This window comes from Nothoprocta perdicaria, unplaced genomic scaffold, assembly GCF_003342845.1.
Source record: "Nothoprocta perdicaria isolate Ctin4 unplaced genomic scaffold, notPer1 scaffold_55, whole genome shotgun sequence".
NCBI classification, from domain to species: domain Eukaryota; kingdom Metazoa; phylum Chordata; class Aves; order Tinamiformes; family Tinamidae; genus Nothoprocta; species Nothoprocta perdicaria.
Window position 1 is genome coordinate 1,187,937 of NW_020455810.1, and position 12,957 is coordinate 1,200,893.

Genomic DNA, 12,957 nt, shown 5'->3' on the forward strand with positions numbered 1-12,957 from the left:
CATTAAACACGGCCTCTGAGCACCATTTCTGCCCTTAAGCTAGACAGACAAAAAGCTAGTGCAGGTTTGTCTACCCCTGTGCAAGCTGCTGTAGCAAACAATCCAAGCACCACCTACTTTTGCTTTCAAACAGCATGAGTTTTTTGTTGCCTGATTTGATAAGAACGTTTTTTTAGTGGGGGGTTACCATTTTTCACATGCTCAGAAACAGCCACAGGCTAAACATGTAGTTCTTGAGCACAGAATTAATTTGCAGGACTATGGGTAGAGTAGAACAAAAAAAACAGGCGAACAGACCTGAGAGCAACTGGGACTACAAGGCTCAAGGTTGATCAATAGCACATAGAAAATACTTGCAACGCACTATAATAATTTACCCCTCCGCTAGCCAACTGCTAGCGGTGCTTTCGACATATTACAATCAAAAATTTTATACCCCAAAATCCACCAAGCTGTCAGCAGGAAAAGTAATTTCCCTGTGTTAATTGATTCGAATACAGCTGACAGAACATCAGAGACAAGGGAGAAACTGCATTAGCAGACAGCAGGAACTTTTCAGCAGCTCTTGAGCTACTTAGCAGGCAGGCAGAGCAGCAGCTTCGCAAGGAACAGAGCGCCGCCGCGCTGGCCTTTACACCAGAGGCACCCAAACTGGGCCTTCTCTTTCAGTCTCTCGCTTCCCTCCAGGCTTCAACATAGGTTCCTTCAGCAACCATGTTCTTTGGGGCTACCTCATTGCAATTAAGACACCCTCATTTTGCATCAAGAGGCTGTATGTTTCCATGCTCTGCTTCCTACAGTACCCCATGAGTTTCCCTCTGCAGCGTGACTAACAGCAGGACTGCCAGGCGTGCCACCCTCGGCTGCACCCAACGTCCAGGGCGCCGCACTCCTCTTTAAGGGGCTGTGCACCCACAAAAAGCAATGCTCCGTGGTGCAGGGCACCTTCCAGCTCCAGCTGTTTGAGCTAGTGAGAGCGACCGGCTTCCACCCTCTTCAGGCTCAGCAGGTCCTCGATCGTTTGGGTTTTTCATATGCGATACCACAAACATGTCCACCAGCAGTAGTGCTGATAAGATGCAAGCAGCAAAAATAACTGTTATGGTTGAAATTACTGCACCTTCCCGGCGACTCCAATACTTGCACACATAGATCCAGCAGGAAGAGCCAGCAGTGTGAGGCCAGAGAGGCACCAGCCCATGAGCAGGTCCGAGGCAGTCGCCACCATCTTGTTGAGCGGTGCCTTGATGCAGCCCAGGTGCTCAGCAGGCGTTTCCCTTTCATCCATTCGTGCCTCAATTCAGCCCAGGTGGTTAGCAGGCCTTTCCCCTTTCTCCATCTGTGCCCTGATTCTGCCCTTGGGATCAGCAGGCCTTTCCCCTTCTGTTTTACCAGAGCCCCTCAGCCTCAACAAGTGCACTGCCATCCTTGAAGTTGGTTACCACACAACTACCCTCAAAAAAAAAAAAAAAAAAAGGTCGGAAAGCATTTCATTTCCATCCTGCCATAATGAAACATATTTAGCTTTGGAAATTACCACTAGCCTTACAGTAGTGCTGCACAACCAAGAAAAGCAAAACCACAGCTGTTGTGTTTTCTGCAAATTGGCCAATGACCTCTCTGCTTTAAAAACTTCCTATGTTCTAGCCATTTTATCTGAAATTTTCAGTTGAAAGATGCTGAAGTTGCACCATGAGATTGTTCCTAGGGGAGTTTCGGGAGAGACAAAAAAAATTGTTTAAAAAAAAATTAACAAGGTCTTTCAAGACTTTACTCATAGCAAAAACACAAAGTACAGTCCAAAAAAAAAAAAAACCCCAACTTAAAATGCATACTACCTTCTTCCCCCAAATTGGGGTGAATTTCTACTTCATAGCAACAATTAGATTAAATTTAACTTTCTGTGTCAATTTGCTACTCAAAGAATATCTATTTAGCTTTAGAGGCAACAATTAGAATAAAAAAAATAAGCATACTGAAACACATAATGTGGATAAGAAGCAAAATGGATTTTTAGTTAGCAATTTAGACATGGGAGCACTGGGTGTGGGTGCCTGGGAGGCACCAACCCAACACAGCCCTGCTTGCAGCTCTGCACATCCGCCAGGCATTTGTTACTAACACTTGCAATTCTTTGTACATCTACAAAGCTCTAACTGGAAATTCTTTCCCAGTTCCTATTTCCAGTTCCACTGAAATTTCACCAAAAAATCCACACATTGATTTCACTGAATAAGAGTCATATAGTAACTAGAACTTCGTCATTCTTCATAAATACAATTCTTGAAGGGTTGTACCATGTGTACTGTATATTCAACTCTAATTTTATCCAGTTATCACCAGCACACACCTTTCTAGGCACTGCCATGCTTTACCAGGTCAAATATCAGGCAACCCACTTAAAAATAAAACACAAATACTTCTTTTTAACCCAATGGATCTCATGTACCTATCAGAAATACGCAAAGACAAAAAAGTTCATGGCTATGGACCACACAGAGGACAGGCTAAAGCCGGTCTGTAAGTTAAAACTCATTAAGACTGACCTCAGTGGTGGAGCAGGTGGAAAACACTTTTGCCAGCTTTGAATTTGGCACCTGCTGTTTCTCCCCTTCCCAAAGCTCTTCCTCCTTGCACATCACTTCCTGTTTTATAGACCATTAATATTCTTAGTAGTTTCTATTTCAGCCCCATAACTGCGTTGATTAGTAAGGATGTATTGATTTAACACGTAGAGGAAGAGGACATCACATGGAAGGGATCGTGACTCTTTCCTGTTTTTCCAGAGCAGGACAAGTACCGAATTTCCAGTGCTAATCCTGATGCTTCCAGAGACTTGCAGCACCGCAGGCACGTTTGCCAGCCTTGTCATACAGGTGCAAACAAGGGTTAGTGTAACACACTGCACGCATTAGCTCTTAACTGACCGAAGATCTATCCGGACAACTACGTTAGGGCTTAGTTTTCTTAGAAGCCTTACTATGAGCCTGCCCATTTGGAAAGCCTGGCTCCATCCCTACTGTGTAATTGAAGGCATTTGCAACATTTGTTCCTGGGGCTTTGGTCAAGTTCTCAGAGTGCTCCTAGATCACTCTAAGCGCAAAGGAAAAGCTTAGCCCTTCTTTTGACAGGGCCAGAGCTGCCCTCACAACAAGGGGCCAAAGCTGCCATTTCCACAAGCTCCCGTGCTCAGCTGGCTGCTGCGTGCTAGCTTTAGAGCACAGCAGCAATGGTTCCTCTCTACCCCAGACCAAAATGAGGCTTCGTATTCGAACGAACTGTCCACGGGTAGGAAACAAAGCCTAAAAACAGTTGATGTTTTTTCTGCAGTACTCAAGAACGTAAACACGGGAGCTACAGACTGCTTACAGCTCAGGAAGCTGGGGGAAGACAGCAATCAGAAATGCACATCTGAAACTGCACGTAGTGATTGATAACAGTAGTTAATGCTTCTTCCTCTAATACTAAACAAAAAATACAGCTGTCCTTCATTTCTACTTCAAGTAATTCTCAGAATTTAGCTTTACTGATGTAGATTTTCGATGCCTCTTGTCACTCACCTTTCCTGGCAGCTTTTTCCTGTTGCCAGGACCAGCTTTCAGTATTAGCTCTCAACTACTCTTCAGTCTGTTTGGACTCTATTTCTAGAAAGGATCCTTAAAGTATACTTTCCATAGGTTTTCAATAACTTACTTTCAAAATTTATTAAAAAACAAACTCAGAAAAAAATTCCATCTCATTTAGTAATGTTAAATACATGGGTAGATAATGTTCATCCTCTGACAACACCCTACTTATTGAAGACATATCTTGTAATGAAAAAAAAATCTGTGCTATTAACTGTCCCTGTAGACATGTTTTCCAACTGATAATATTAGTCAGATCTTCCTTTTGCAGAATATTGGCAGTATTTCAGAAGTGAGTCACTCGCCTAAAATACACACCGCCTCACTTCAGGGATGCCGTTCAAGGGCCCACTTCAAATTCACAGGAACGCTCTTCCTACAGCCCATTTGCAGAAACTTTATGCATGCTGAAAGCAAAGCAGCTCCAAGGGTTTCCACTGCTATCTCCCTAGGAGCTACCCCCCATCAAATAAAACGATAAAGCAATTCAGCCATTAGCAGGCAACTAAGCAGGCCAGTCATGCTCTGAAGATCACAGGCTTCTTGAGAGGCACCTCCTCACTAAAGAGCTGATTGCCCATATTCCTGCTACTTACACTGCATAGTGCCTCGAGCGGGTGACAGTGGGCTGCCCGATGACCAGCTGTCTGATGTTACTTGTCATACCTCGTTGCTGTCCTTTCCTTTGCCCACTAGCAGTTCACAGACAAACAAACCCACCCAAAGTTTTGTTTCATCCCTTGATAGGGTCTCCACTCCCTTGTTTAAAGCAAAACAAATAACAAAAAAAACCTAAAGTATTTGGACATGAGTGGTGCCCAAATAAATTAATGGCTCTTACCACTGTTAAAATCATTAGTGACCTCAGTTATTAAACAAATCTTATTCAATGCATGATTTGATAAAGTAATGGCTGGCTTGCTTAGCTGAGCTTAGCCAAGACTGACCGTACTTTAATAGACATGGGTTACAAGAGCAATGAGAAAGCAAATAGGAGTTACCTGTTCCACTCAGCAGGGCTCTAGTCCTGAGCATTGTTGGGGCTAGACGAAGAGCTCACAAGATGAGGAGAATGGAGCCCAGCTGGGCACTCTGCACAAGGCAGCTCTTCAGCTTTCATGTGGATGAGCGAAAGGGGAACCCCGCATGAAGCCAATATTCCCCCTATCAGAGCAGGGGTTAAGAGCACTCGTGGACATGCTCCAGCAGATGACCAAAGCTGTGTTTGAAACACTCTCTGCATGCCACGAATAGCTCCACTTGAGCGTGTAGATATTTCTGCAGGACATCAGCTCCTACATCTAAGGGCAACTCCAAGTCACTGGCCCCGGATGGGATTCTCAGACATCCAGCCTCCACCAGCCAGAATGGCATTTTAAACACACAGATATTTTGGATGTCTGTGCAAGGCAAGTCCCCAGGCTACTCGTATAACCCCCTAGAGCTGGGAACTTTCAGAGAGCAGCATAAGACTCTTCCTTTCCCTTAGGGGCACCGATATCGGCACTGGGGTTGGTGGGAGCTCTCCCCAAGTGGATCTCAAGAGCCCGTGTCCCCAGCTGCTCATTCCTGCCCCTACATTGCTCCCACTCCTGCACCAACACAAGTATTTGTGCAGCTGTGTGATAAAAACAGCTGAAGAGAAACCTGTTGAAAAAGATGGGGAGGAAGAAAGGTCTTGAACCAATGCAGTTTTGTTCCCAGCCAGTGTGCACAGGAACCAGCACGAGCAGCCAGGAAGCTCCAGTTGGCACCGTTTCCAACCTACAAGCAGAGCTACAGGCGAAGGTGAAGATCCCTGTCCTCCTCCTCCTCCTCGCCAGCAGGCTCTCTCAAGCTCCAAATCTTCTCTACGACTTTTTGCTACTCCCAATTCAGAGAGCTGGTTTAGTCGAGGCCTGGCTCGGCTCTTGCCTCCTCAGCTAATCAAATCCTGCCCAGGGCTTTTCTGCCCGTCACAGTCACAGGCTTTGGGGGCACTTGTCCTCGCGGGAGGCTTCAGCTAGGATAAGTACGTGGCTAAACAGGAACCAAAGCCAGGGCTTACAAGGAACTTGCAGCTCTCCCTGGCAAATGCCTGCGAGTATTTTCATAGCTCAATTGCTGAAACTGTCTTACCTGCACGAGAACATAATAATTACTAGCCAGAAGAAATCCTAAGAGTTTGTAATTAACCTACCCACTCCTCAAGGAAGGAGCAAAGGAAAATTGTTAAAATTCTTCTTTTCATAACAGTAAGAACACACTGCTATGAGAACAGGCACAGGGCTCCACAGGCTGGGGGAACCATATTACAGAAAACAGAATTTAAATACAGCCTGCTACAATTTAGCAGCACATAAGTGTCACCAAAAATCCTCAATACAGACCAACATAAAGTAAATCCTAAACTGCTCTGAGCCATCACATCTCTACCAAAGCCCTAAAGTCTAGAATTAGTACTGCTACCGGGACTGTGCTCCTGCTCACTCCCCTCCCAGCATCAGCCAAGGCAACATCTGCATCCGTGCGCGTATCAGGGCAACGAGGACATCCACGCGCTAGGGGACCTTCACAGTGGGGAGGCAGCAGGGGCCCAGTGCCTCAGAATCACAGAATGGCTGAGGTTGAAGGGACCCCCAGAGATCATCCAGTCCCACGCCCCTGCTCCAGCAGGGACACCCAGGGCACAGGGCAGCATCCAGACGGGTTTGGAAGACCTCCAGAGAAGGAGACTCCACAACCTCCCTGGGCAGCCTGTGTCAGGGCTCTGTCACCCTCACTGTTGAGAAATTTTTCCTCAAGTTCTGTAGAACTTTTGGTGCTTCAGTTTGTGGTCCTTTCCTCTAGTTCTGTCAGTAACCACCACTGTCAGAGGCCACCCCATCCTCCTCACTCCTCCCCTTAAGGTATTTATAGACATGTGCCTTCTTATGGAGGAGAGGCAAGAGTGGATGAGGCTGAAGGACACACACGGGGCTAGAGGTGCTAAGGTGAAAGCAAGAGGTGACAAATACTGAGTCAAGTTTAGTAACACTCTCACTGTACTAGGCAGTATATCAAATATCTTCTGCATTGGAGAAGTGGTATATACAAGCTTTTCAGTTATTTTGTTATGTATATCAAACCTAGAAATCCCTCACACAGACGCTTGCAGCCCATTAGACTAGGGGTTGCAGAAGAACTCCTTATTGGAGAAAGGGACCGATTTCAGGGGAAAAAAAAGCGCACTACTAAGAGCAACCAGTTTAGCTGTACACTAGGATTGCTCTACTACCAGAACACGCTACTTCCTACTCTAAGCTAAAATAATCTTGTTGTAGAAAAAGCTGTTAGCTTTGGTAGGATCAAACGTTTCTAAAAATATCCCTTGCATAACATATTCAAATTTCCTCTCCGTTGCAGGAAGTTTTATTTTATCCTTACAAGTACATCTGTTTAAAACAAAACCTTATTATCCGAGTTGCAAGAACTTCGGTTCGTGGCCTGTGCTGCCAACAGAAGGCAAATTTTGTCCCATTTAAAACCACTCTCCTCACTCAATTATAAGGCCAAGGACAGAAAATTTAAACCCACTAATCAAAAGGGCAGGGAGTTGGGAAACTACCTTCTCCTCTCACTCCCAAATATCTTCAGCCAAAAAACTAACACTACTGCTATTGTAGGAGCACTATGAACAACTGGGCGTTGAGACGAAGCACCAGGGTAACGCATTTGAGTGAGCGCGCCGTCTCTGCTCCACAAGGATTTCAGAAGGAGACTTTATCAGTGCTAAGAAACCAGTAACGTCCCCCATGCGTAAGCCCCTTTTTCACCGTTTAACAAATTTGAGACACGTTGCTGCTGAATGGCTCCCTGGGCTTTGGATTTAGGAAGGCATTTGAGGCCGTTCAAACGGGCTGCTCACTAGCAGCTCCAGCCTGACGGATCCCTATGGGCACTGACCTGGGGCGCAAGGCAGCTCGATGGGGCACCACTTACGGGGCAGCACCTAAAGGCCGCACTGTGTGCTTCAACTCCCATCAGTCGCTAGATTTTTCCCCAAGAAAATCTTGACTTGCTCAGAATCTTCACATTTTTATTCCAAGTTATCATTATTTTTAAGACGCAAGACTTGGACTTGTCAAAAAACAAACGTTGCCTTAGTGCATGGGAATCACCTTTGCCAGGGCAGCCCTCGCTCAGTCCTTTAGGTCCTTTCCTCCAGGATCACAGGCCGTGTCTCTCAATCAACTCTTCTGTTTCAGCATCCCCCACTTCCCACCAAGCACCTTGGTCACCTTCTACTTTATTCTTTCATTTCACCCCACGCTCAAATGCAACTCCCATCCCACTAGCTGAGATTATTCTCAGCAAAACCCTCCTACCCGTGCCTGGTTACTGCTCTGGGTAAAATAAAGCTGAATGAAGGGAATGCTAACGCTCTCCTCGAGGCGCAACTTACAACCAGCACTTCATCATTATGTCTGCAAGCACTCCCAGCTTCCCAACCCCGTAATTCAACAGCTGTCACATTTCTGAGATTATTCCCAAAACAAAATGTATAACACCAACCAACACGTGTGCTCAACTCCTGTCGCTTAACATCAGAGTTCAATCATTTTCTTTGATTTTAGATGATGCAGATATCCCTAAGCAGCTTTGTTTAGCCAGGCTGGGGGAGGGTTAAATGCGTGGGGCTCTTATCACAGATCCCCTTCAATATCTCCCCACCCAACCCCCTGGTTCAAGATCATTTTTAAAACACTGCTCTTCATTCAAGGGCTGACACCTCCTTGGTCTAGGCAGCTGCTAACACTGTCTGTGCAAGGAGTAAGTGTCAAAGCTGAAGACGACAGACGGGGAATATTTAATCGTTTTCAAACAACTAATCCTAAACCGAGTAAAAATCACTTCTTAAGACTTACCACTAGATCCCTATCTGGAAAATAAAGAAATAAACCTAAACAACAACTCATTACAAGACTAATAGTGACCGAAGATGCTGAAAGTCATTTTACATTTGCCTCTCCTAGAAATAAGGGTGGTAAAATAAAAATATTGATTAACTCCTACAGAAGGTCTGCGCACGCTACTTCTCCATAGCCCTGAGGTTCAGGCACCCCCAAGGCTGTCCAAAGGCCTTACTCGGTAGCATTTCCAGATGGCAAATATTAATCTCCAAGTGGAAAATAACAGAGTGGCTTTCAAAAATCTGTGAGGTTCTCAGTGTTGCAAATGAGCCCTCATTCAATGCTTTACAGTAACACCTATTTCCATGAAGTATTTCGACTTTTAACCAAGAGCCATATGCTCCCAGCTTTGTCATTTTCTGCAGAGCAAAAATTGCCAGGGCAGCCTTTACCCCTTGCTTTGCTTCACAGGTATTCACTCTTGCAGGAGGGCAGCGCACTAGGCTGATCTCCAAGTACAGCTTAGGCTTTCTTCCCAATTTTCACCCATCACCCCCAAACACTAGCAAGCCTGCTAACAGTAACAACCCATCCTTCCTACCTGTCCTTATTTAACCACGAGGGTGCATGGGGAAGAGACGCTGACTCTGAGAAGTCTGAAAAATTCAGACTTTCAAAAATGTGACCTTTATATTTTAACATCAGATCAGGAAGTGACTTGCTCATATCCATCCCTGCTCTTGTCAGTACTGACTTTTCCACTTTCAAGTTCCAAAGCTACTTCACTCAATCCGAGGGCTCTCCAGCCAAGCAAGCTCCACCACTGCACCACCACCTGGTCCTGCGGAAGGATCCTTTCCTTCCTTTCCTCAGATGGATTCCCAACAGCACAGCCATATAGGAGGCCCTGCAGACTTCCTCAGGCTACCTCGCTGTTCCGTCACAGAGCACCTATGTGTTGCTGGCTGAATGTTGGCCTTTTCACTGTTGCATCTGAAATCACTAAGGATTCCTATAGCCTGAAATCCAAAACATCGCGGGGAGGGGAGGAGGGGCTTTTAAAAAAAAAAAATACGTATATATATTTTCCATATATTCTATCTCAAAGCTGAACCCTTACATAAGTATTTGAAATATTAACTTTTATTCAATTTTCTAGTGTTCTTAATTAGGGACAATTTTTATTTCGAATAAGTATACATAAGCTTCTTCACAGAACACATTTTAGCCAAGTCAATACAGGAAAAAAAAGGCACCATGCACTCAGACTGCAAAGAGATTCTTGAACAAGAAGTAATTAGAAAGTAAATTTCTTTGGGAGACTTCATTACAGTTTATCTCATGTGCTTCTAAACATTACTTTCATGTTTTTATAATGCCCTAAATCAACTGGATTAGCAAAATATTTTTGTCTTCTACAAAGAAAATTATCTTACTAGTAACTGAAACAGTTCTTCTTGTTTAAAGTACTAGTTATCAAATGTTTTTAAAACCTTGTTACAAAATACACATTTGCCTTTCGCATTTTCCAATATGACTTTTTAAATACGTTCAGTACTCAATCCAGCTACAAACTTGGTCCAACTCCCACATTTGGGCTATAAACCCAAGACCTGCCGCAAGTTAGGAGCGGGGATTAAGTCACTCCCAATAAAGAGAGCTTATCTGCTCGGCAGTGCTATTGCACACTGGCTACAGAGGGGCAATTGCTAAACAACCTCCACTAAGCCCCGGTGCCATTAGTGCAATGAAAGGTGTTAGAGTCACTGCTGGCATCCTAAGCAGCAGAACAGGGACAAGTACTGAGGACGCTCTGTTTTTTCATTCCTGGGTACATGAAGGATGCCAAATTCAGAATTCTAATGTCAGGACACACAGGACAACACTGAAATGTTCTTCCTCACACCCTCAAAAAAGTAAAAATATATATATACACCACACATATGTATTTCTGCTGAGACAGAGCTACCAGGAAGCAGCATCATAAGATGCAAATCAATAAAGCCATGATAAAAAAAAAAAAAAAAAAAAAAARTTTAGAAGTTAGTGGTGAAATTGTGTATGTTATCTGTTTAAAACAAAATTAAGACCAAAAGTCAAGAGGTGTCGCACAGTAATGAAGACCATTTTTTGAATCGGAGAACCCCAAGGTCATGGCTTGTTAGTAAAAGCAACCAGCAGCCCTTGCCCAAGCATCTCTTCCGCAAGCTCTAGGTGGGCCCGTGGATTTTTATATCCATTCCAAATTCTCTTATTACATAACTGAGCACTAAGGTATTCAACTCCACAGTTCTATTTGTTTGTTTTTTAGAACACTAGCATTTTTTTACTCTACCTTCCCTTTTACACATCTACCTTTTAGTATTTGTCAACCAATATTTTTGTATTTAACAACATGTATTTTTTTTCTTTCAGGCTCTTGATTTTAAAGCTGACTTCTTTCATGCTTATATATTTAAAATCATGATTGGGCAATTAAAAATTGAAGACACTTAGTCTACGCATTTCCCCTGTCCAGACTGCAAGTGTGTTGGGAGGGCTTTGCTTCGCGCGCCCTGTGCAGGCCTAGGCAGGGTCGAGCGCATGCTGCTCTTCCCGGCCTCACACAGGGCTCACCAAGGCACACACATACCCCTCCAACACTGCCCTCTTACACAGGGCTTGAAAGCCCATGGAGCAGCTATGGGCTGCTCCATAGCAGCCTCCCAGTCTCTCCATGTCCATCGCCCCCAATCAATAAGGGTCCTTAAGTTACTCAGCTTGATTTCATCTGTTAGAACTGACCAACATATCATTAAAATCCTCTCGGCTGCCACTGGAGAGCCACCTGACCATGTGAACAAAGGGTTACTTTCATTAGCTATTTAAAATTAACCAAAAGCATCTTACATTTCCATAGAATATAGCTAGGAGCAACTAACAAGTTTATTTAAAGCTCAACTGAGATGAAGGTAGTGTATTGTTAAAGAATTAATTAGTCTGGTTACTGAAGTAACATTCAAAACAACAGCTTGTTAACTACAAACAAATCACAGAATCACAGGATGGTTGAAGTTAAAAGGGACCTCTAGAGATCATCTAGTCCAAACTCCAGCTCCAGCAGGGACACCCAGAGCACGGGGCACAGGGCAGTGTCCAGGTGGGTTTGGAAGATCTCCAGAGAATGAGACTCTAAGCACAGCTTAATCTTGTGATCAGCTGAATTACCAGGCTTCTGAACTACAGTAATCAAAAAGAAACCTTCTACCCCAGTTAAAAACTTCATGGAGTGGAAACTAAATTTCATGATGTTCCAAAAAAAGATTCAAGTTTTATACATCATTTCTGTTGTGGCATCATGTGTTAACACCTTCCTCCTTCACAGGAGCAATATCCTCAACTTTCTCTTGCATTGCAGCAAAAATCAACAAAAATTCCAAATTTTAAAAAAAGAAGTTATGTTACCTTGCATATGCATCATGATTCATATGAGCAATTACCATGCTGCTTAAAAAGCACTTTCTCACCAAAAGATTTGAAGGCCATTATCTCACCTTAAAATCCTTTTACGAGACAACTTGTTAACTATTTATTCTAACCAGACACTTCCCTACCTGTTCTATTTGGACATACCTGGCATATCTGTTACACTAACATTGAATTTACCCTTGCTGATTCCAACTTAACTATAAAAATTACTACAAGCTTCATGGAAGCTTTTCAAAAAACCAAAACACACGTGCACACACACGCACACCCCACAAGCCTTTCCTTACAGTCGTGCTAACACTATTTCACCTAACCTTAAGCTCAGGATACACGTGCTTCTTCACAAACATGGGAACTGCCTGGCTTCAGCAGTGGAAGTGAACAGGTTTTCCCAGGTTGCTAATACCAGGAGGAACAGGAAGGTCCAGACTAGTGTCAGCGCCAAGGACTTTCTAAGAAGAGGAGCTTCAACCCACATAAGCCACAGCCATAGTCAGCATTAAATTAGAGACTGCCTGAAGAGCCATCCTTTCCATGAGAGCCAAAGGCTTCCTTTCAGTCTCAGCAAAGGAAAGCATGTGCTCCCACGGTACCATGCCCATATACAGGAAGACTTGACAGAGCATCCTTTGGAAGCTGGGGCTGCTCCTGACCCCTTCAGAGCTGTGTGCTGGTATGAGCTGGAACAGCAGTCACCGTGCGAATGCCACTGCTACCTAAGGGCACTGCCAGCCGTGCTGTACCACCAGGCCCAGGGCTGCTCTCACCCTGCATCCACATGCAAGGAGGAAACCACGAGAGCACCACTCCAAGTTAAGCAACAACAGCTGCCTTTGTATCTCAGATTTTATCAGTTTTGTTTTTCCTGCAATGAATTAGTTGGATTCATTTAGAATGAAACGTCATCTTGAAAGATATACGGAAGGCTGTTGTTCCTAGATTCTCCAATAGCATCATGGTCTGGTTCATAAATCCCCCCAAGAGATGCAACA